Genomic DNA, 26943 nt, shown 5'->3' on the forward strand with positions numbered 1-26943 from the left:
GTAAACTTCTACAGGCACTGCATCTGAATGTGGTAAACTTCTACAGGTACTGAATATGAATGGGGTAAACTTCCACAGGCACTGATTCTGAATGGCGTAAACTTCCAGAGGCAATGACTCTCACTGGGGTAAACGTCCACAGGCACTGACTCTCACTGGGGTTCACTTCCACAGGCACTGATTCTGAATGGGGAAAACTTCCAGAGGCAATGACTCTCACTGGGGTACTCTTCCACAGGCACTGAATCTCACTGGGGACACTTCCACAGGCACTGACTCTGAATGGGGTAAACTTCCACAGGCACTGACCCTCACTGGGATGCACTTCCACAGGCAATGACACTGAATGGGGTCAACTTCCACAGGCAAAGACTCTCTTTGGTGCACACTTCCACATGCACTGACTCTGAATGGGGTAAACATCCACAGGCATTGACTCTCACTGGGGTACACTTCCACAGGCACTGAATCTGAATGGGGTAAAGTTCCCCAGGCACTGACTCTGAATGTGTAAACTTCCACAGGCACTGACTCTGAATTGGTTACAGTTCCACAGGCAATAAATCTCTGTGGGGTACACTTCGACAGGCACTGACTCTGACTGGGGTAAACTTCCACAGGCACTGACTCTCACTGGGGTACACTTCCACAGGCACTAACTCTCACTGGGGTACATTTCCACTGTCACTGACTCAGAATAGGGTAAACTTCCACAGGCACTGACTCTGAATGGGGTACACTTCCACAGGCACTGACTCTGAATGGGGTAATCGTCTACAGGCACTGAATATGAATGGGGCAAACTTCTACAGTTACTGAATCTGAATGGGGTAAACTTCCACAGGCACTGACTCTCACTGGGGTACACTTCCACAGGCACTGACTCTCACTTGGGTACACTTACACAGGCACTCACTCTGTATGGGGTAAACTTCCAAAGGCACTGACTCTCACTGGGGTACCCTTCCACAGGTACTGACTCTGAATGGGTGAAACTTCCAAAGGCACTGACTCTGAATGGCGTAAACATCCACAGGTACTGACCCAGAATGGGGTAAACTTACAGAGGCAATGACTCTCACTGGGGTACACTTCCACAGGCACTGAATCTGCATGGGGTAAACTTCCACAGGCACTGATTCTCACTTGGGTACACTTCTTCAGGCACTGACTCTCACTGGGGTACATTTCCACAGGCACTGACTCTCACTGGGGTTCACTTCCACAGGCACTGATTCTGAATGGGGGAAACTTCCAGAGGCAATGTCTCTCACTGGGGTACTCTTCCACAGGCACTGAATCTCACTGGGGACACTTCCACAGGCACTGACTCTGAATGGGGTAAACTTCCACAGGCACTGACCCTCACTGGGATGCACTTCCACAGGCAATGACACTGAATGGGGTCAACTTCCACAGGCAAAGACTCTCTTTGGTGCACACTTCCACATGCACTGACTCTGAATGGGGTAAACATCCACAGGCATTGACTCTCACTGGGGTACACTTCCACAGGCACTGAATCTGAATGGGGTAAAGTTCCCCAGGCACTGACTCTGAATGTGTAAACTTCCACAGGCACTGACTCTGAATTGGTTACAGTTCCACAGGCAATAAATCTCTGTGGGGTACACTTCGACAGGCACTGACTCTGACTGGGGTAAACTTCCACAGGCACTGACTCTCACTGGGGTACACTTCCACAGGCACTAACTCTCACTGGGGTACATTTCCACTGTCACTGACTCATAATAGGGTAAACTTCCACAGGCACTGACTCTGAATGGGGTACACTTCCACAGGCACTGACTCTGAATGGGGTAATCGTCTACAGGCACTGAATATGAATGGGGCAAACTTCTACAGTTACTGAATCTGAATGGGGTAAACTTCCACAGGCACTGACTCTCACTGGGGTACACTTCCACAGGCACTGACTCTCACTTGGGTACACTTACACAGGCACTCACTCTGTATGGGGTAAACTTCCAAAGGCACTGACTCTCACTGGGGTACCCTTCCACAGGTACTGACTCTGAATGGGTGAAACTTCCAAAGGCACTGACTCTGAATGGCGTAAACATCCACAGGTACTGACCCAGAATGGGGTAAACTTACAGAGGCAATGACTCTCACTGGGGTACACTTCCACAGGCACTGAATCTGCATGGGGTAAACTTCCACAGGCACTGATTCTCACTTGGGTACACTTCTTCAGGCACTGACTCTCACTGGGGTACATTTCCACAGGCATTGACTCTCACTGGGGTTCACTTCCACAGGCACTGATTCTGAATGGGGGAAACTTCCAGAGGCAATGTCTCTCACTGGGGTACTCTTCCACAGGCACTGAATCTCACTGGGGACACTTCCACAGGCACTGACTCTGAATGGGGTAAACTTCCACAGGCACTGACCCTCACTGGGATGCACTTCCACAGGCAATGACACTGAATGGGGTCAACTTCCACAGGCAAAGACTCTCTTTGGTGCACACTTCCACATGCACTGACTCTGAATGGGGTAAACATCCACAGGCATTGACTCTCACTGGGGTACACTTCCACTGCCACTGAATCCGAATGGGGTAAACTTCCACAGGCACTTCCTCTCACTGGGGTACACTTCCACAGGCACTGAATCTGAATGGGGTAAAGTTCCCCAGGCACTGACTCTGAATGTGTAAACTTCCACAGGCACTGACTCTGAATTGGTTACAGTTCCACAGGCAATAAATCTCTGTGGGGTACACTTCGACAGGCACTGACTCTGACTGGGGTACACTTCCACAGGCATTGACTCTCACTGGGGTGCAGTCCCACAAACTCTAGCTTTCACTTGGATGCCGTTCCCCAGGCACTGACACGAACTGGGGTACACCTCCACAGGCACTGACTCTCACTTGGGTAAACTTCCACAGGCACTGACTCTCACTGGGGTGCAATTCAACAGGCACTGACTCTGAATGGGGTAAACTTCCACAGGCACTGACTGTGAATGGGGTACACTTCAACAAGCACTGAATCTGAATGGCGTAAACATCCACAGGTACTGACTTTGAATGGGGTAAACTTCCAGAGGCACTGACTCTCACTGGGGTACACTTACACAGGCACTGACTCTGAATGGGGTAAACGTCCACAGGCACTGACCCTCACTTGGGTGCACTTCCACAGGCACTGACTCTGTATGGGGTAAACTTCCACAGGCACTGACTGTCACTGGGGTACACTTCCACAGACACTGACTCTGAATGGGGTAAACTTGCACAGGCACTGATTTTCACCGGGGGACACTTCCACAGGCACTGAATCTGAATGGGGTAAACTTCCACAGGCACTGACTCTCACTTGGGTACACTTCTTCAGGCACTGACTCTCACTGGGGTACATTTCCACAGGCACTGACTCTCACTGGGTACATTTCCACAGGCACTAACTCTCACTGGGGTACATTTCAACAGGCACTGACTCTCACTGGGGTACATTTCCATTGGCACTGACTCTCACTTGGGTACACTTCTGCAGGCACTGACTCTCACTTGGGTACACTTCTGCAGGCACTGACTCTCACTGGTGTACCTTTCCACATGCACTGACTCTGAATGGGATACACGCCTATAGGCAGTGACTCCTAATGGAGAGCCGCTCCCCAGCCACTGAATCTCACTGGGGTACACTTCTGCAGGCACTGAATCTGAATGGGGTTAACATCTACAGGTACTGAAGCTGAATGGGGTAAACATCCACAGGCACTGACTCTCACTGGGGTAAACTTCCACAGGCACTGACTCTGGATGTGATAAACTTCAATAGGCACAGACTGTCACTGGGGTAAACTTCCACAGGCACTGACTCTGAATGTGATAAACTTCAACAGGCACAGACTGTCACTGGGGTACACTTCCACAGGCACTGACTCTGGATGGGGTAAACTTCCACCGGCACTGACTCTCACTTGGGTACACTTCGACTGGCACTGACTTTCACTGGGCAACATTTCCACAGGAACTGACTCTCACTGGGGTACATTTCCACAGTCACTGACTCTCACTTGGGTAAACTTCTACAGGCACTGAGTCACACTGGGGTACATTTCCACAGGCACTGACTCTCTCTTAGGTACACTTCTACAGGCACTGAATCTGAATGGGGTAAACATCCACAGGCACTGACTCTCTCTGGGGTACACTTCTCCAGGCACTGAATCTGAATGGCGTAAACATCCACAGGCACTGACTCTCTCTGGGGTACACTTCCACAGGCACTGACTCTGAATGGGGTAAACTTCCACAGGCACTAACTCTCACTGGGGTGCACTTCCACAGGCACTGACTCTCACTTGCGTACACTTCCACATTCACTGAATCTGAATGGGGTAAACATCCACAGGCACTGACTCTCACTTTGGTACACTTCCACAGGCACTGACTCTGAATGGGGTAAACTTCCACAGGAACTAACTCGCACTGGGGTACACTACCACAGGCACTGAATCTGAATGGGGTAAAATTCCACAGGCACTGACCCTGAATGGGGTACAATTCCACAGGCACTGAATCTGAATGGGGGAAACTTCCACAGGCACTGACTCTGAATTGGTTACAGTTCCACAGGCAATGAATCTCATTGGGGTACACTTCGACAGGCACTGACTCTGACTGGGGTACACTTCCACAGGCACTGTCTCTCACTGGGGTATACTTCCACAGGCACTGTCTCTGAATGGGGTATACTTCCACAGGCCCTGACTCTCACTGGATTACTCTTCCACAGGCATTGACTCTGAATGGGCTAATCTTCCACAGGCACTGACATTCACTCGGGTCCAGTTCCACAGGGACTGACTCTCACTGGGGTGCACTTCCACAGGCACTGACTCTGAATGGGTTACACTTCCACAGGCACTGAATCTGAATGGAGTGAAATTCCACAGGCTCTGAATCTGAATGTCGTAAACTTCTAGAGGCAATGACTCTCACTGGGGGAAACGTCCACAGACACTGACTCTCACTGGGGTACACTTCCACAGGCACTGAATCTGAATGGGGTAAATTCCACAGGCACTGACTCTGAATGGGGTAAACTTCCACAGGCACTGACCCTCACTTGGGTGCACTTCCACAGGCAATGACACTGAATGGGGTCAACTTCCACAGGCAAAGACTCTCACTGGGGTACACTTCCACTGGCTCTGACTCTGAATGGGGTAAACTTCCACATGCATTGACTCTGAATGGGGTAAACTTCCACAGTCACTGACTCTGAGTTGGTTACAGTTCCACAGGCAATGACTCTTAGTGGGGTACACTTCGACAGGCACTGACTCTGACTGGGGAACACTTCCAAAGGCACTGTCTCTCACTGGGGTACACTTCCACAGGCACTGAATCTGAATTGGGTATACTTCCACAGGCACTGACTCTCACTGGAGTACTCTTCCACAGGCATTGATTCTGAATGGGGTAATCTTCCACAGGCGCTGACACTCACTCAGGTCCAGTTCCACAGGGACTGACTGTCACTGGGGTGCAATTCCACAGGCACTGTCTCTGAATGGCTTACACTTCCACAGGCAGTGAATCTGAATGGCGTAAACATCCACAGGTACTGACTCTGAATGGGGTTAATTCCAGAGGCAATGACTCTCACTGGGGTACACTTCCACAGGCACGGACTCTCACTGGGGGACACTTCCACAGGCACTGACTCAGAAAGGGGTAAACTTCCAAAGGCACTGACCCACAATTGGGTGCACTTCCACAGGCACTGACTCTGAATGGGGTAAACTTCCACAGGCACTGACTCTCACTGGGGTACACTTCCACAGGCACTGAATCTGAATGGGGTAAACTTCCACAGGCAACGCCTCTCACTTGGGATCCCTTCTTCAGGCACTGACTCTCACTTGGGTACACTTCTACAGGCACTGACTCTCACTTGGGTACACTTCTGCAGGCACTGACTCTCACTGGTGTACCTTTCCACGTGCACTGACTCTGAATGGGGTACACTTCTATAGGCAGTGCATCCTAATAGAGAGCCGCTCCCCAGCCACTGAATCTCACTGGGGTACACGTCCACAGGCACTGACTCTGAATGGGGTAAACTTCCACAGGCACTGACTCTGAATGGGGTTAACTTCTACAGGCTCTGAATCTGAATGGGGTAAACTTCTACAGGAACTGAATCTGAATGGGGAAAACTTCCACAGGCACTGAATCTCACTGGGGTACACTTACACAGGCACTGACTCTGACTGGGTTAAACTTCCACAGGCACTGACTCTCACTGGGGTACACTTCCACAGGCACTGACTCTGAATGGGGTAAACTTCCACAGGCACTGACTCTGAATGGGGTAAACATCCACAGGTACTGACTCTGAATGGGGTAATCTTCCAGAGGCAATGACTCTAACTGGGGTACAGTACCACAGGCACTGACTCTCACAGGGGGACACTACCACAGCCACTGACTCTGAATGGGGTACACTTCCACAGGCATTGACCCTCACTTGGGTGCACTTCCACAGGCACTGACTCTCAATGGGGTACACTTCCAGAGGCACTGACTCTGAATGGGGTAAACTTCCACAGGCACTGACTCTCACTGGGGTACACTTCCAGAGGCACTGACTCTGAATGGGGTAAACTTCCACAGGCACTGACTCTCACAGTGGTACACTTCCACAGGCAATGAATCTGAATGGGGTAAACTTCCACAGGCACTGACTCTCACTTGGGGACACTTCTGCAGGCAATGACTCTCACTGGGGTACATTTTCACAGGCACTGACTCTCACTGGGGTGAATTTCCACAGGCACTGACTCTAACTTGGGTCCACTTCTACAGGCACTGACTCTCACTGGTGTACATTTCCACAGGCACTGACTCTCACTGGGGTACAGTTCCAAAGGCAATGACTCTCACTTGGGTAAATTTCCACAGGCACTGACTCTCACTTGGGTAAACTTCTACAGGCACTGACTCTCACTTGGGTACACTTCTACAGGCACTGACTCTCACTGGGGTACACTTCCACAGGCACGGACTCTCACTGGGGGACACTTCCACAGGCACTGACTCAGAAAGGGGTAAACTTCCAAAGGCACTGACCCTCACTTGGGTGCACTTCCACAGGCACTGAATCTGAATGGGGTAAGCTTCCACAGGCGCTGACTGTCACTGGGGTACAATTCCACAGGCACTGACTCTGAATGGGGTAAACTTCCACAGGCACTGACTCTCACTGGGGTACACTTCCACAGGCACTGAATCTGAATGGGGTAAACTTCCACAGGCACCGACTCTCACTTGGGATCCCTTCTTCAGGCACTGACTCTCACTTGGGTACACTTCTACAGGCACTGACTCTCACTTGGGTACACTTCTGCAGGCACTGACTCTCACTGGTGTACCTTTCCACGTGCACTGACTCTGAATGGGGTACACTTCTATAGGCCGTGCCTCCTAATGGAGAGCCGCTCCCCAGCCACTGAATCTCACTGGGGTACACGTCCACAGGCACTGACTCTGAATGGGGTAAACTTCCACAGGCACTGACTCTGAATGGGGTTAACTTCTACAGGCTCTGAATCTGAATGGGGTAAACTTCTACAGGAACTGAATCTGAATGGGGAAAACTTCCACAGGCACTGAATCTCACTGGGGTACACTTACACAGGCACTGACTCTGACTGGGGTAAACTTCCACAGGCACTGACTCTCACTGGGGTACACTTCCACAGGCACTGACTCTGAATGGGGTAAACTTCCACAGGCACTGACTCTGAATGGGGTAAAAATCCACAGGTACTGACTCTGAATGGGGTAATCTTCCAGAGGCAATGACTCTAACTGGGGTACAGTACCACAGGCACTGACTCTCACAGGGGGACACTACCACAGCCACTGACTCTGAATGGGGTACACTTCCACAGGCATTGACCCTCACTTGGGTGCACTTCCACAGGCACTGACTCTCAATGGGGTACACTTCCAGAGGCACTGACTCTGAATGGGGTAAACTTCCACAGGCACTGACTCTCACTGGGGTACACTTCCAGAGGCACTGACTCTGAATGGGGTAAACTTCCACAGGCACTGACTCTCACAGTGGTACACTTCCACAGGCAATGAATCTGAATGGGGTAAACTTCCACAGGCACTGACTCTCACTTGGGGACACTTCTGCAGGCAATGACTCTCACTGGGGTACATTTTCACAGGCACTGACTCTCACTGGGGTGAATTTCCACAGGCACTGACTCTAACTTGGGTCCACTTCTACAGGCACTGACTCTCACTGGCGTACATTTCCACAGGCACTGACTCTCACTGGGGTACAGTTCCAAAGGCAATGACTCTCACTTGGGTAAATTTCCACAGGCACTGACTCTCACTTGGGTAAACTTCTACAGGCACTGACTCTCACTTGGGTACACTTCTACAGGCACTGACTCTCACTGGGGTACACTTCCACAGGCACGGACTCTCACTGGGGGACACTTCCACAGGCACTGACTCAGAAAGGGGTAAACTTCCAAAGGCACTGACCCTCACTTGGGTGCACTTCCACAGGCACTGAATCTGAATGGGGTAAGCTTCCACAGGCGCTGACTGTCACTGGGGTACAATTCCACAGGCACTGACTCTGAATGGGGTAAACTTCCACAGGCACTGACTCTCACTGGGGTACACTTCCACAGGCACTGAATCTGAATGGGGTAAACTTCCACAGGCACCGACTCTCACTTGGGATCCCTTCTTCAGGCACTGACTCTCACTTGGGTACACTTCTACAGGCACTGACTCTCACTTGGGTACACTTCTGCAGGCACTGACTCTCACTGGTGTACCTTTCCACGTGCACTGACTCTGAATGGGGTACACTTCTATAGGCCGTGCCTCCTAATGGAGAGCCGCTCCCCAGCCACTGAATCTCACTGGGGTACACGTCCACAGGCACTGACTCTGAATGGGGTAAACTTCCACAGGCACTGACTCTGAATGGGGTTAACTTCTACAGGCTCTGAATCTGAATGGGGTAAACTTCTACAGGAACTGAATCTGAATGGGGAAAACTTCCACAGGCACTGAATCTCACTGGGGTACACTTACACAGGCACTGACTCTGACTGGGGTAAACTTCCACAGGCACTGACTCTCACTGGGGTACACTTCCACAGGCACTGACTCTGAATGGGGTAAACTTCCACAGGCACTGACTCTGAATGGGGTAAAAATCCACAGGTACTGACTCTGAATGGGGTAATCTTCCAGAGGCAATGACTCTAACAGGGGTACAGTACCACAGGCACTGACTCTCACAGGGGGACACTACCACAGCCACTGACTCTGAATGGGGTACACTTCCACAGGCATTGACCCTCACTTGGGTGCACTTCCACAGGCACTGACTCTCAATGGGGTACACTTCCAGAGGCACTGACTCTGAATGGGGTAAACTTCAACAGGCACTGACTCTCACTGGGGTACCCTTCCAGAGGCACTGACTCTGAATGGGGTAAACTTCCACAGGCACTGACTCTCACAGGGGTACACTTCCACAGGCAATGAATCTGAATGGGGTAAACTTTCACAGGCACTGACTCTCACTGGGGTGAATTTCCACAGGCACTGACTCTCACTTGGGTCCACTTCTACAGGCACTGACTCTCACTGGCGTACATTTCCACAGGCACTGACTCTCACTGGGGTACACTTCCACAGGCAATGACTCTGAATGGGGCAAATTTCTACAGGCACTGACTCTCTCTGAGGTACAGTTCCACAGGCAATGACTCTCACTTGGGTAAATTTCCACAGGCACTGACTCTCACTTGGGTAAACTTCTACAGGCACTGACTCTCACTTGGGTACACTTCTACAGGCACTGACTCTCACTTGGGTAAACTTCTACAGGCACTGACTCTCACTTGGGTACACTTCTGCAGGCACTGACTCTCACTGGTGTACCTTTCCACATGCACTGACTCTGAATGGGATACACTTCTATCGGCAGTGACTCCTAATGGAGAGACGCTCCCCAGCCACTGAATCTCACTGGGGTACACTTCTACAGGCACTGACTCTCACTGGGGTAAGGGTCCAAAGGCACTGACTCTCACTGAGGTACACTTCCACAGGCACTGACTCTGAATGTGGTAAACTTCGACAGGCACTGAATCTGAATGAGGTAAACTTTTACAGGGACTGAATCTGTATGGGGTAAACTTCCACAAGCACTGACTCTCACTGGGGTACTCTTCCACAGGCACTGACTCCGAATCGGGTAAACGTGCACAGGCACTGACTCTGAATGGGGTAAACTTCGACAGGCACTGAATCTGAATGGGGTAAACTTCCACAGGCACTGACTCTCACTGGGGTACACTTCCAGAGGCAATGATTCTCACTGGGGTACACTTCCACAGGCACTGTCGCTCACTGGGGTCACTTCCACAGGCACTGTCGCTCACTTGGGGACACTTCTGCAGGTACTGAATCTGAATGGGGTAAACTTCCACAGGCACTGACACTGAATGGTGTAAACTTCCACAGGCACAGACTCTCACTGGGTTACACTTCCAGAGGCAATGACTCTCACTGGGGTACACTTCCACAGGCACTGTCGCTCACTTGGGGACACTTCTGCAGGTACTGAATCTGAATGGGGTAAACTTCCACAGGCACTGACTCTCACTGGGGTACACTTCCAGAGGCAATGACTCTCACGGGGGTACACTTCCACAGGCACTGTCTCTCACTGGGGGACACTTCCACAGGCACTGACTCTGAATGGGGTAAATTCCACAGGCACTGACTCTCACTGGGATCACTTCCACAGGCACTGTCACTGAATGGGTTAAACATCCACAGGCACTGACACTCACTGGGGTACACTTACACAGGGACTGAATCTGAATGGGGTAAACTTCCACAGGCACTGACTCTCACTGGGGTACACTTCCACAGGCACTTACTCTGAATGGGGTAAACTTCCACAGGTACTGAATCTGAATGGGGTAAACTTCCACAGGCAATGAGTCTGAAAGGGGTAAACTTCCACAGGCACTCACCCTCACTGGGCTGCACTTCCACAGGCACTGACTCTGAATGAGGTAAACTTCCACAGGCACAGACTCTCAATGGGGTACACTTCCACATGAACTGAATCTGAATGGGGTAAACTTCCACAGGCATTGACTCTCACTGGGGTACATTTCCACAGGCACAGAATCTGAATGGGGTAAACTTCCCCAGGAACTGACTCTGAATGGGGTAAACTTCCACTGGCACTGTCTCTGAATTGGTTACAGTTCCACAGGCAATGACTCTCAGTGGGGTACACTTCCACAGTCACTGACACTGAATGGGGGAAACTTCCACAGGCACTGACCCTCACTGGAGTGCTCTTCCACTGGCACTGTCTCTGAATGGGGTAAACTTCCACAGGCACTGACTCTCACTGGGGTACACTTCCACAGGCACTGACTCTGAATGTGGTAAATTTCCAGAGGCAAAAACTCTCAGTGGGGTGCTCTTCGACAGGCACTGACACTGAGTGGGGTAAACTTCCACAGGCACTGACTTTCACTGGGGTACACTTCCACAGGCACTGACTCTCACTGGGTTACACTTCCACAGGCACTGACTCTGAATGGGGTAAACCTCCACAGGCACTGTCTCTCACAGGAGTACACTTCCACAGGCACTGACTCTCACTGGGGGACACTTCCACAGGCACTGACTCTCACTGGGGTACACTTCCACAGGCACTGACTCTGAATGGTGTAAACATCTACAGGCACTGACTCTGAATGGGGTAAACTTCCACAGGCACTGACTCTGACTGGGGTAAACTTCCACAGGCACTGACTCTGACTGGGGTACACTTCCACAGGCAATGACTCTCACTGGGTTACACTTCCATAGGCACTGACTCTGAATGGCTTAAACTTGCACAGGCCCTGACTCTCACTTGGGTACACTTCTACAGGGACTGACTCTCACTGGGGTACACTTCTATAGGCACTGACTCTCGCTGGGTTAAAATTCCACCCACACTGACTCGCACTGGGGTGCAGTCCCACAGGCTCTAACTATCACTTGGGTACCGTTCCCTAGGCAATGACTCGAACTAGGGCAAATTTCTACTGGCACTGACTCTCACTTGGGTACACTTCCACAGGCACTGACTCTCACTTGGGTACACTTCTACAGGCACTGACTCTCACTGGGGTACATTTCCGCAGGCACTGACTCTCACTGGGGTACATTTCCACAGGCACTGACACTCACTGGGGTACACTTATTCAGGCACTGAATCTGAATGGTGCAAACTTCTACAGGTACCGAATCTGAATGGGGTAAACTTCCACAGGCACTGACACTGAATGGGTTAAACTTGCACAGGCCCTGACTCTCACTGGGGTACACCTCTGCAGGGACTGACTCTCACTGGGGTACACTTCTACAGGTACAGACTCTGACAGGGGTACGCTTCTACAGGGACTGACTCTCACTGGGGTACACTTCTCCAGGTACAGACTCTCACTGGGGTACACTTCTATAGGCACTGACTCTCGCTGGGTTAAAATTCCACCCACACTGACTCGCACTGGGGTGCAGTCCCACATGCTATAACTATCACTTGGGTACCGTTCCCTAGGCAATGACACAAACTAGGGCAAATTTCTACTGGCACTGACTCTCTCTGAGGTACAGTTCCACAGGCACTGACTCTCACTTGGGTACACTTCTACAGGCACTGACTCTCACTTGGGTACACTTTTATAGGCACTGACTCTCACTTGGGTACATTTACACAGGCACTGACTCTCACTTGGGTACACTTCTGCAGGCACTGACTCTCACTGGGGTACATTTCCACAGGCACTGACTCTCACTGGGGTACATTTCCACAGGCACTGACTCTCACTGGGGTACACTTATTCAGGCACTGAATCTGAATGGTGTAAACTTCTACAGGTACTGAATCTGAATGGGGTAAACTTCCACAGGCACTGACTCTGAATGGGGTAAACTTCCACAAGCACTGACTCTGACTGGGGTTCACTTCCACAGGCAATGACTCTCACTGGGGTACACTTCCACAGGCACTGACTCTGAATGGGGTAAACTTCCACAGGCACTGACTCTGAATGGGGTAAACTTCGATAGGCACTGAATCTGAATGTGGTAAACTTCTACAGGTACTGAATCTGAATGGGGTAAACTTCCACAGGCACTGACTCTCACTGGGGCACACTTCCACAGGCACTTACTCTGAATGGGGTAAACTTCCACAGGCACTGAGTCTGAAAGGGGTAAACTTCCACAGGCACTGACACTCACTGGGGTGCACTTCCACAGGCACTGACTCTGAATGAGGTAAACTTCCACAGGCACAGACTCTCACTGGGGTACACTTACACATGCACTGAATCTGAATGGGGTAAACTTCCACAGGCATTGACTCTCACTGGGGTACACTTCCACATGCACTCAATATGAATGGGGTAAATTCCACAGCCACTGACTCTCACTGGGGTACACTTCCACAGGCACTGAATCTGAATGGGGTAAACTTCCCCAGGAACTGACTCTGAATGGGGTAAACTTCCACAGGCACTGACTCTGAATTGGTTACAGTTCCACAGGCAATGACTCTCAGTGGGGTACACTTCGACAGGCACTGACTCTCACTGGGGTACACTTCCACAGGCACTGACACTGAATGGGGTAAACTTCCACAGGCACTGACTCTCACTGGGGAACACTACCACAGGCACTGACTCTCACTGGGTTAAACTTCCACAGGCACTGTCTCTCACAGGAGTACACTTCCACAGGCACTGACTCTCACTGGGTTACACTTCCACAGGCACTGACTCTCACTGGGGTACACTTCCACAGGCACTGACTCTGAATGGTGTAAACCTCTACAGGCACTGACTCTGAATGGGGTAAACTTCCACAGGCACTGACTCTGAATGGGGTAAACTTCCACAGGCACTGACTCTGACTGGGGTACACTTCCACTGGCAATGACTCTCACTGGGGTTCACTTCCATAGGCACAAACTCTGAAAGGTGTAAACTTGCACAGGCCCTGACTCTCACAGGGGTACACTTCTACAGGGACTGACTCTCACTGGGGTACACTTCCACAGGCACTGAATCTGAATGGTGTAAACCTCTACAGGCACTGACTCTGAATGGGGTAAACTTCCACAGGCACTGACTCTGACTGGGGTAAACTTCCCCAGGAACTGACTCTGAATGGGGTAAAGTTCCACAGGCACTGACTCTGAATTGGTTGCAGTTCCACAGGCAATGACTCTCACTGGGGTACACTTCGACAGGCACTGACTCTGACTGAGGTACACTTCCACAGGCACTGACTCTCACTGGAGTACACTTCCACAGGCACTGAATCTGAATGGCGTAAACTTCCACAGGCACTGACTCTCACTGGGGTACACTTCCACAGGCACTGACTCTGAATGGGGCAAATTTCTACTGGCACTGACACTGTCTGAGGTACAGTTCCGCAGGGACTGACGCTCACTTGGGTACACTTCTACAGGCACTGACTCTCACTGGGGCACATTTCCACAGGCACTGACACTGAATGGGGTAAACTTCCACAGGCACTGACTCTGAATGGGGTACACTTCCACAGGCACTGACTCTGAATGGGGTAAACATCTACAGGCACTGACTATGAATGGGGTAAACTTCTAGAGTTATTGAAAATGAATGGGGTAAACTTCCACAGGCACTGACTCTCACTGGGGTACACTTCCACAGGCACTGACTCTCACTGGGGTAGACTTACACAGGCAATGACTCTGTATGGGGTAAACTTCCAAAGGCACTGACTATCACTGGGGTACACTTCCACTGGTACAGACTCTGAATGGGGTAAACTTCTACAGGCACTGCACCTGAATGGGGTAAACTTCTAGAGTTATTGAAAATGAATGGGGTAAACTTCCACAGGCACTGACTCTCACTGGGGTACACTTCCACAGGCATTGACTCTCACTGGGGTACACTTCCACTGGCACTGAATCTGAATGGGGTAAACTTCCACAGGCACTGACTCTCACTGGGGGACACTTACACAGGCACTGACTCTGAATGGGGTAAACTTCCACAGGCACTGACTCTCACTGGGGTACGCTTCCACAGGCACTGACTCTGAATGGGGTAAACTTCCACAGGCACTGACTCTGAATGGGGCAAACATCCACAGGTACTGACTCTGAATGGGGTAAACTTCCACAGGCACTGAATCTGAATGGGGTAAACATCCACAGGCTCCGCCTCTCACTTGGGATCACTTCTTCAGGCACTGACTCTCACTTGGGTACACTTCTGCAGGCACTGACTCTCACTGGTGTACCTTTCCACATGCACTGACTCTGAATGGGGTACACTTCTATCGGCAGTCACTCATAATGGAGAGCCGCTCCCCAGCCACTGAATCTCACTGGGGTGCACTTCTACAAAAACTGACTCTCACAGGGGTACAATTCCACTGGCACTGACTCTCACTGGGTACACTTCTACAGGCACTGAATCTGAATGGTGTAAACTTCTCCAGGGACTGAAGCTGAATGGGGTAAACTTCCACAGACACTGACTCTGAATGGGGTAAACTTCCACAGGCACTGACTCTGAATGGGGTACACTTCCACACGCACTGAATCTGAATGGGGTAAACTTCTACAGGTACTGAATCTGAATGGGGTTAATTTCCACAGGCACTGACTCTCACTGGGGTACACTTCCACAGGCACTGACGCTGAATGGGTTAAACATTCACAGGCACTGAGTCTCACTGGGGTACACTTACGCAGGCACTGACTCTGAGTGGGGTAAACTTCCAAAGGCACTGACTCTCAACGGGGTACACCTCCACAGGCACTGACTCTGAATGGGGTAAACTTCCATCGGCACTGACTCTGAATGGGGTTAACTTCTACTGGCTCTGAATCTCAATGGGGTACATTTCCACAGGCACTGTATCTGAATGTGTTAAACTTCTACAGGTACTGAATCTGAATGGTGTAAACTTCTACAGGTACTGAATCTGAATGAGATAAACTTCTACAGGCACTGAATCTGAATGGTGTAAACTTCTACATTTACTGAATCGTAAAAAGGAAAATTCCACAGGCACCGAGTCTGAATGGGGTAAACTTCCACAGGTACTGTCTCTCACTGGAGTGCACTTCCACAGGCAATGACTCTCACTGGGGTACACTTCCACAGGCACTGACTCTGAATGGGTTAAACTTCCACAGGCACTGACTCTCACTGGGGTAAACTTCCACAGGCACTGACTCTCACTGGGGTACATTTCCACAGGCACTGACTCTCACTGGGGCACACTTCCACAGGCATTGACTCTGAATGGGGTAAATTTCCACAGGCATAGACTCTCACTGGGGTACATTTCCACAGGCACTGACTCTCACTGGTGTACATTTCCACATGCACTGACTCTGAGTAGGGTACACTTCGATAGCCACTGATTCTGAATGGTGTAAACTTCTAGAGGTACTGAATCTGAATGGGGTAAACTTGCACAGGCACTGACTCTGAATGGGGTAAACTTCCACAGGCACTGACTCTCACTGGTGTACACTACTTCCACAGGCACTGACTCTCACTGGGGTACATTTACACATGCACTGACTCTGAATGGGGTAAACTTCCTCAGGCACTGACTCTAACTGGGATACACTTCGACATGCACTGAATCTGAATGGGGTTAACTTCTACAGGTACTGAATCTGAATGGGGTAAACTTCCACAGGCACTGACTTTCACTGGGGTACATTTCCACAGGCACTTGCACTGAATGGGTTAAACTTCCACAGGCACTGACTCTCACTGGGGTACACTTCCACAGGCACTGAATCTCACTGGGGTACACTTACACAGGCACTGATTCGGAATGGGGCAAACTTCCAAAGGAACTGACTCTCACTGGGGTACACTTCCACAGGCACTGACTATGAATGGGGTAAACGTCCGCAGGCACTGACTCTGAATGGGGTTAACTTCTACAGGCTCTGAATCTGAATGGGGTAAACTTCTACAGGTACTGAATCTGAATGGGGTAAACTTCCACAGGCACTGAATCTCACTGGGGTACACTTATACAGGCACTGACTCTGAATGGGGTAAACATCCACAGGAACTGACTCTCACTGGGGTACACTTCCAGAGGCACTGACTCTGAATGGGGTAAACTTCCATAGGCACTGACTCTGAATGGGGTAAACATCCGCAGCTGCTGTCTCTGAATGGGGTAAACTTCCACAGGCACTGACTCTCACTGGGGTACACTTCCACAGGCACTGAATCTGAATGGGGTAAACTTCCACAGGCACTGACTCTCACTTGGGTACACTTCTGCAGGCACTGACTCTCACTGGGGTACATTTCCACAGGCACTGACCCTCACTTGGGTGCACTTCCACAGGCACTGACTCTGAATGGGGTAAAATTCCACAGGCACTGACTGTCACTGGGGTACACTTCCACAGGCACTGACTCTGAATGGGGTAAACTTCCACAGGCACTGACTCTCTCTGGGGCACACTTCCACAGGCAATGACTCTGAATGGCGTAAACTTCCACAGGCACTGACTCTCCCTGGGGTACACTTCCACAGGCACTGACTCTCACTGGGGTACACTTACACAGGCACTGACTCGGATTGGGGAAAACTTCCAAACGCACTGACTCTCACTGGGGTACACTTCCACAGGCACTGACTCTGAATGGGGTAAACTTCCACAGGCACTGACTCTGAATGGGGTTAACTTCTACAGGCTCTGAATCTGAATGGGGTAAACTACTACAGGTACTGAATCTGAATGGTGTAAAGTCCCACAGGCGCTGAATTTCACTGGGGTACACTTACACAGACACTGACTCTGAATGGGGTAAACTTCCGCAGGCACTGAGTCTCGCTGGGGTACATTTCCACAGGCACTGAATCTGAATGGGGCAAACTTCCACAGGCACTGACTATGAATGGGGTAAACATCCACAGGTACTGACTTTTAAAGGGGAAATCTTCCAGAGGCAATGACTCTAACTGGGGTACAATCCCACAGGCACTGACTCTCACAGGGGGACACTTACACAGCCACAGAATCTGAATGGGGTACACTTCCACAGGCATTGACCCTCACTTGGGTGCACTTACACAGGAACTGACTCTCACTGGGGTACACTTCCAGAGGCACTGACTCTGAATGGGGTAAACCTCCACAGGCACTGACTCTCACTGGGGTACACTTCCAGAGGCACTGACACTCACTGGGGTACATTTTCACAGGCACTGACTCTCACAGGGGTGCATTTCCACAGGCACTGACTCTCACTTGGGTACACTTCTACAGGCACTGACTCTCACTGGCGTACAGTTCCACAGGCACTGACTCTCACTGGGTTACATTTTCACATGCACTGACTCTGAGTGGGGTACACTTCCATAGGCAGTGACTCCTAATGAAGAGCCGCTTCCCAGCCACTGAATCTCACTGGGGTACACTTCTACAGGCACTGACTCTCACAGGGGTACATTTACACAGGCACTGACTCTGAATGTGGTAAACTTCCACAGGCATTGTCTCTCACAGGAGTACACTTCCAAAGGCACTGAATCTGAATGGTGTAAACTTCCACAGGCTCTGACTCTCACTGTGGTACACTTCCACAGGCACTGAATCTGAATGGGGTAAACTTCCACAGGCACTGACTCTCACAGCAGTACACTTCCACAGGCACTGATTCTGAATGGGGTAAACTTCCACAGGCATTTACTCTCACTGGGGTACACTTCCCCAGGCACTGAATCTGAATGGGGTAAAGTTCCACAGGCACTGACACTGAATTGGTTACAGTTCCACAGGCAATGACACTCAGTGGGGTACATTTTCACAGGCACTGACTCTCACTGTGGTACACTTCCACAGGCACTGACTCTGACTGGGGAAACATCCACAGGCACTGACTCTCACAGGGGTACACTTCCACAGGCACTGACTCTGAATGGGGTAAACTTCCACAGGCACTGACTCTCACTGGAGTACACTTCCACAGGCACTGACTCTGAATGGTGCAAATTTCTACTGGCACTGACTCTCTCTGGGGAACAGTTCCACAGGCACTGACTCTCACTTGGGTAAATTTCCACAGGCACTGACTCTCTCTCTTGGGTACCCTTCTACAGGCACTGACTCTCACTTGGGTACATTGCCACAGGCACTGACGCTGAATGGGGTAGACTTCCACAGGCACTGACTCTGAATGGGGTACACTTCCACAGGCACTGACTCTGAATGGGGCAAATTTCTACTGGCACTGACTCTCTCTGGGGAACAGTTCCACAGGCACTGACTCTCACGGGGGTACACTTACACAGGCACTGACTCTGTATGGGGTAAACTTCCAAATGCACTGACTCTCACTGGGGTACCCTTCCACTGGTACTGACTCTGAATGGGGTAAACTTCAAAAGGCACTGAATCTGAATGGGGTAAACTTCGACAGGCACTGCATCTGAATGGGGTAAACTTCTACAGGTACTGAATCTGAATGGGGAAAACTTCCACAGGCACTGACTCTGAATGGGGTTAACTTCTACTGGCTCTGAATCTGAATGGGGTAAACTTCTACAGGTGCTGAATCTGAATGGGGTAAACTTCTACAGGTACTGAATCTGAATGGGGTAAATTTCCACAGGCACTGAATCTCACTGGGGTACATTTCCACAGGCACTGACTCTGAATGGGGTTAACTTCCACAGGCACTGAATCTGAATGGGGTAAACTTCCACAGGCACTGACTCTCACAGCAGGACACTTCCACAGGCACTGATTCAGAATGGGGTAAACTTCCACAGGCATTTACTCTCACTGGGGTACACTTCCACAGGCACTGAATCTGAATGGGGTAAACTTCCACAGGCACTGACTCTGAATGGGGTAGACTTCCACAGGCACTGAATCTGAATGGGGCAAACTTCCACAGGCACTGATTCTGAATGGCGTAAACATCTAGAGGCAATGACTCTCACTGGGGTAAACGTCCACAGGCACTGACTCTCACTGGGGTACACTTCCACTGGCACTGAATCTGAATGTTGTCAACTTCCACAGGCAAAGACTCTCTTTGGTGCACACTTCCACATGCACTGATTCTGAATGGGGGAAACATCCACAGGCATTGACTCTCACTGGGGTACACTTCCACTGGCACTGAATCCGAATGGGGTAAACTTCCACAGGCACTTACTCTCACTGGGGTACACTTCCACAGGCACTGAATCTGAACGGGGTAAACTTCCCCAGGCACTGACTCTGAATGTGTAAACTTCCAAATGCACTGACTCTGAATTGGTTACAGTTCCACAGGCAATAACTCTCAGTGTGGTACACTTCGACAGGCACTGACTCTGACTGGGGTACACTTCCACACGCACTGTCTCTCACTGGGGTGCACTTCAACAGGCACAGAAGCTAAATGGGGTAAACTTCCACAGGCACTGACTCTGAATGGGGTACACTTCAACAGGCACTGAATCTGAATGGGGTAAACATCCACAGGTACTGACACTGAATGGGGTACACTTCCAGAGGCAATGACTCTCACCGGGGTACACTTCCACAGGCACTGACTCTCACTGGGGTACACTTCCACAGGCACAGACTCTGAATGGGGTAAACTTCCACAGGCACTGACTCTCACTGGGGCACACTTCCACAGACACTGACTCTGAATGGGGTAAACTTCCACAGGCACTGACTGTCACTGGGGTACACTTCCACAGACACTGACTCTGAATGGGGTAAACTTCCACAGGCACTGATTTTCACCGGGGGACACTTCCACAGGCACTGAATCAGAATGGGTAAACTTCCACAGGCACTGACTCTCACTTGGGTACACTTCTTCAGGCACTGACTCTCACTGGGGTACATTTCCACAGGCACTGACACTCACTGGGGTACATTTCCATTGGCACTGACTCTCACTTGGGTACAGTTCTGCAGGCACTGACTCTCACTGGTGTACCTTTCCACATGCACTGACTCTGAATGGGATACACTTCTATAGGCAGTGACTCCTAATGGAGAGCCACTCCCCAGCCACTGAATCTCTCTGGGGTACACTTCTACAGGCACTGACTCTCTCAGGCGTACATTTCCACTGGCACTGACTCTCACTGGGGTACACATCTCCAGGCACTGAATCTGAATGGGGTTAACATCTACAGGTACTGAGGCTGAATGGGGTAAACTTCCACAGGCACTGACTCTCACTGGGGTACACTTCCACAGGCACTGACTCTCACTGGGGGACACTTCCACAGGTACTGACACTGGATGGGGTAAACTTCCAGAGGCAATGACTCTCACTGGGGTACACTTCCACAGGCACTGAGTCTCACTGGGGGACACTTCCACAGGTACTGACACTGGATGGGGTAAACTTCCACAGGCACTGACTCTGAATGGGGTAAACTTCCACAGGCACCGAAATAAAAGCAAAATACTGCGGATGCTGGAAATCTGAAAGAAAAACAAGAAATGCTGGAATCACTCAGCAGGTCTGGTAGCATCTGTGGAAAGAGAAGCAGAGTTAACGTTTCGGGTCAGTGACCCTTTTTCGGAACTGACAAATATTAGAAAAGTCACAGATTATAAACAAGTGAGGTGGGGGTGGGGCAAGAGATAACAAAGGAGAAGGTGCAGATTGGACCAGGCCACATAGCTGACCAAAAGGTCAAGGAGAAAAGGCAAACAATATTGCTTTGTCTTTCAACACACCATTAACATATTGTTTGCCTTTTCTCCGTGAACTTTTGGTCAGCTATGTGGCCTGGTCCAATCTGCACCTTCTCCTTTGTTATCTCTTGCCCCACCCCCACCTCACTTGTTTATAATCTGTGACTTTTCTAATATTTGTCAGTTCCGAAGAAGGGTCACTGACCCGAAATGTTAACTCTGCTTCTCTTTCCACAGATGCTGCCAGACCTGCTGAGTGATTCCAGCATTTCTTGATTTTGTTCCACAGGCACTGACCCTCACTTGGGTGCACTTCCACAGGCACTGACTCTGAATGGGGTAAACTTCCACAGGCACTGACTCTGAATGGGGTTAACTTCCACAGGCACTGACTCTCACTGGGGTACACTTCCACAGGCACTGACTCTCACTGGGGCACACTTCCACAGGCACTGACTTTGAATGGGGTAAAGTTCCACAGGCACTGACTCTGAATGGGGTGAACTTCTACTGGCTCTGAATCTGAATGGGGTAAACTTCTACAGGTACTGAATCTGAATGGGGTAAACATCTACAGGCACTGACTCTGAATGGGAAAACATCCACAGGCACTGACTGTCACTGGGGTAGACTTCCACAGGCACTGACTCTGAATGGGATAAACTTCCACAAACACTGACTCTCACTGGGGTACATTTCCACAGGCACTGATTCTGAGTGGGGGACACTTCTAGAGGCACTGAATCTGAATGGTGTAAACTTCGACAGGTACTGAATCTGAATGGGGTACTCTTCTGCAGGCACTGAATCTGAATGGTGTAAACTTCTACAGGTACTGACTCTGAATGGGGTAAACTTCCACAGGCACTGTCTCACACTGGAGTGCACTTCTACAGGCAATGAATCTCACTGGGGTACACTTCCACAGGCACTGACTCTGAATGGGTTAAACTTCCACAGGCACTGACTATCACTGGGGTAAACTTCCACAGGCACTGAATCTGAATGGGTTAAACCTCCACAGGCACTGACTCTCACTGGGGTAAACTTCCACAGGCACTGACTCTCACTGGGGTACACTTCCACAGGTACTGACACTGAATGGGGTAAACGTCCACAGGCAGTGACTCTGAAAGGGGTAATCTTCTACAGACAATGAATCTGAATGGGGTCAACTTCTACAGGGACTGAATCTGCATAGGGTAAACTTCCACAGGCACTGACTCTCACTGGGGTACACTTCCACAGGCACTGAAATAAAAGCAAAATACTGCGGATGCTGGAAATCTGAAACAAAAACAAGAAATGCTGGAATCAGTCAGCAGGTCTGGCAGCATCTGTGGAAAGAGAAGCAGAGTTAACGTTTCGGGTCAGTGACCCTTCTTCGGAACTGACAAATATTAGAAAAGTCACCGATTATAAACAAGTGAGGTGGGGGTGGGGAAAGAGATAACAAAGGAGAAGGTGCAGATTGGACTAGGCCACATAGCAGACCAAAAGGTCACGGAGAAAAGGCAAACAATATTGCTTTCTCTTTCAACACACCATTAACATATTGTTTGCCTTTTCTCATGAACTTTTGGTCAGCGATGTGGCCTGGTCCAATCTGCACCTTCTCCTTTGTTATTTCTTGCCCCACCCCCACCTCACTTGTTTATAATCTATGACATTTCTAATATTTGTCAGTTCCGAAGAATGGTCACTGACCCGAAACGTTAACTCTGCTTCTCTTTCCACAGATGCTGCCAGACCTGCTGAGTGATTCCAGCATTTCTTGTTTTTGTTCCACAGGCACTGACCCTCACTTGGGTGCACATCCACAGGCACTGACTCTGAATGGGGTAAACTTCCACAGGCACTGACCCTCACTTGGGTGCACTTCCACAGGCACTGACTCTGAATGGGGTAAACTTCCACAGGCCCTGACTCTCACTGGGGTACACTTCCACAGGTACTGACTCTCACTGGGGTAAACTTCCACAGGCACTGACTCTGAATTGGGCAGACTTCTACAGGTACTGAATCTGAATGGGGTAAACTTCCACAGGAACTGACTTTCACTGGGGGACACATCCACAGGCACTGAATCTGAATGGGGTAAACTTCTACAGGCACTGACTCTCACTGGGGTACATTTCCAGAGGCACTGACTCTCACTGGGGTACATTTCCACAGGCACTGACTCTCACTTGGGTACACTTCTGCAGGCATTGACTCTCACTTGGGTACACTTCTGCAGCCTCTGACTCTCACGGGAGTACATTTCCACAGGCACTGACTCTCACAGGGATACACTTCTGCCGGCACTGAATCTGAATGGGGTAAACTTCTAAAGGTACTGAATCTGAATGGGGAAAACTTCCACAGGCACTGATTCTGAATGGCGTAAACTTCTAGAGGGAATGACTCTCACTGGGGTAAACGTCCACAGGCACTGGCTCTCACTGCGGTACACTTCCACAGGCACTGAATCTGAATGGGGTAAACTTCCACAGGCACTGACTCTGAATGGCGTAAACTTCCGGAGGCAATGACTCACACTGGGGTACTCTTCCACAGGCACTGAATCTCACTGGGGGACACTTCCACAGGCACTGACTCTGAATGGGGTAAACTTCCACAGGCACTGACCCTCACTGGGATGCACTTCCACAGGCAATGACACTGAATGGGGTCAACTTCCACAGACAAAAACTCTCTTTGGTGTACACTTCCACATGCACTGTCTCTGAATGGGGTAAACATCCACAGGCATTGACTCTCACTGGGGTACACTTCCACAGACACTGAATCCGAATGGGGTAAACTTGCACAGGCACTTACTCTCACTGGGGTACACTTCCACAGGCACTGAATCTGAATGTGTTAAACTTCCCCAGGCACTGACTCTGAATGGGTAAACTTCCACAGTCACTGACTCTGAATTGGTTCCAGTTCCACAGGCAATGACTCTCAGTGGGTACACTTCGACAGGCACTGACTCTGAATGTGGTGCACTTCCACAGGCACTGACTCTCACTTGGGTACACTTCTACAGGCCCTGACCCTCACTCGGGTACATTTCCACAGGCACTGACTCTGAATGGGGTAAACTTCCACAGGCACTGACTCTGAATGGGGTTAACTTCCACAGGCACTGACTCTCACTGGGGTGCAATTCCACAGGCACTGTCTCTGAATGGGGTAAAGTTCTACAGGCACCGACTCTCACTGGGGTACATTTCCACAGTGACTGACTCTCACTGGTGTACATTTCCACAGGCACAAATTCTCAATTGGGTACACTCCTGCAGGCACTGTCTCTCACTTGGGTACCCTTCTACAGGCACTGACTCTCACTGGGGTACATTTCCATAGGCACTGACTCTCACTGGGGTACATTACCACATGCACTGACTCTCACTTGGGTACACTTCTACTGGCACTGACTCTCAATTGGGTACACTTCCACAGGCACTGACTCTCACTTGGGTACACTTCTACAGGCCCTGACCCTCACTCGGGTACATTTCCACTGGCCCTGACTCTCACTGGTGTACATTTCCACATGCACTGACTCTGAGTGGGGTACACTTCTATAGGCAGTGACTCCTAATGGAGAGCCGCTCCCCAGCCACTGAATCTCACTGGGGTACACTTCTGCAGGCACTGACTGTCACTTGGGTAGACTTCCACAGGCACTGACTCTGAATGGGGTAAACATCCACAGGCACTGACTCTCACTGTGTTACACTTCCACAGGCACTGACTCTGAATGGGGTACACTTTCACAGGCACTGACTCTGAATGGGGTAAACTTCTCCAGCCACTGAATATGAATGGGGAAAACATCTACAGTTTCTGAATCTGAATGGGGTAAACTTCCACATGCACTGACTCTCACTGGGGTACACTTCCACAGGCACTGACTCTCACTGGGATACACTTACACAGGCACTGACTCTGTATGGGGTAAACTTCCAAAGGCACTGACTCTCACTGGGGTACACTTCCACAGGCACTGACTCTCACTGGGATACACTTCCACAGGTACTGACTCTGAATGGGGTAAACTTCCACAGACACTGACTCTGAATGGGGTAAACTTCTACAGGCACTGAATCTGAATGGGGTAAACTTCCAAAGGCACTGACTCTCACTGGGGGACACATCCACAGGCACTGAATCTGAATGGGGTAAACTTCCACAGGCACTGACTCTCACTTGGGTACACTTCTGCAGGCACTGACTCTCACTGGGGTACATTTCCACAGGCACTGACTCTGAATGTGGTAAACTTCCACAGGCACTGAGTCTGAATGGGGTACCATGCCACAGGCACTGAATCTGAATGGGGTAAACTTCCACAGGCACTGATTCTGAATGGCGTAAACTTCTAGAGGCAATGACTCTCACTGGGGTAAACGTCCACAGGCACTGGCTCTCACAGCGGTACACTTCCACAGGCACTGAATCTGAACGGGGTAAACTTCCACAGGCACTGACTCTGAATGGCGTAGACTTCCGGAGGCAATGACACTCACTGGGGTACTCTTCCACAGGCACTGAATCTCACTGGGGGACACTTCCACAGGCACTGACTCTGAATGGGGTAAACTTCCACAGGCACTGACCCTCACTGGGATGCACTTCCACAGGCAATGACACTGAATGGGGTCATCTTCCACAGGCAAAAACTCTCTTTGGTGTACACTTCCACATGCACTGACTCTGAATGGGGTAAACATCAACAGGCATTGACTCTCACTGGGGTACACTTCCACAGGCACTGAATCCGAATGGGGTAAACTTGCACAGGCACTTACTCTCACTGGGGTATACTTCCACAGGCACTGAATCTGAATGTGTTAAACATCCCCAGGCACTGACTCTGAATGGGTAAACTTCCACAGGCACTGACTCTGAATTGGTTACAGTTCCACAGGCAATGACTCTCAGTGGGTACACTTCGACAGGCACTGACTCTGAGTGTGGTACACTTCCACAGGCACTGTCTCTCACTGGGGTACATTTCCACAGGCACTGACTCTGAATGGGGTAAACTTCCACAGGCACTGAATCTCACTGGCGTACTCTTACACAGGCACTGACTCTGAATGGGGTAAACTTCCACAGGCAC

The sequence above is a fragment of the Heterodontus francisci genome, chromosome 43 (assembly GCF_036365525.1).
Source record: "Heterodontus francisci isolate sHetFra1 chromosome 43, sHetFra1.hap1, whole genome shotgun sequence".
In the NCBI taxonomy this organism is placed as follows: Eukaryota; Metazoa; Chordata; class Chondrichthyes; order Heterodontiformes; family Heterodontidae; genus Heterodontus; species Heterodontus francisci.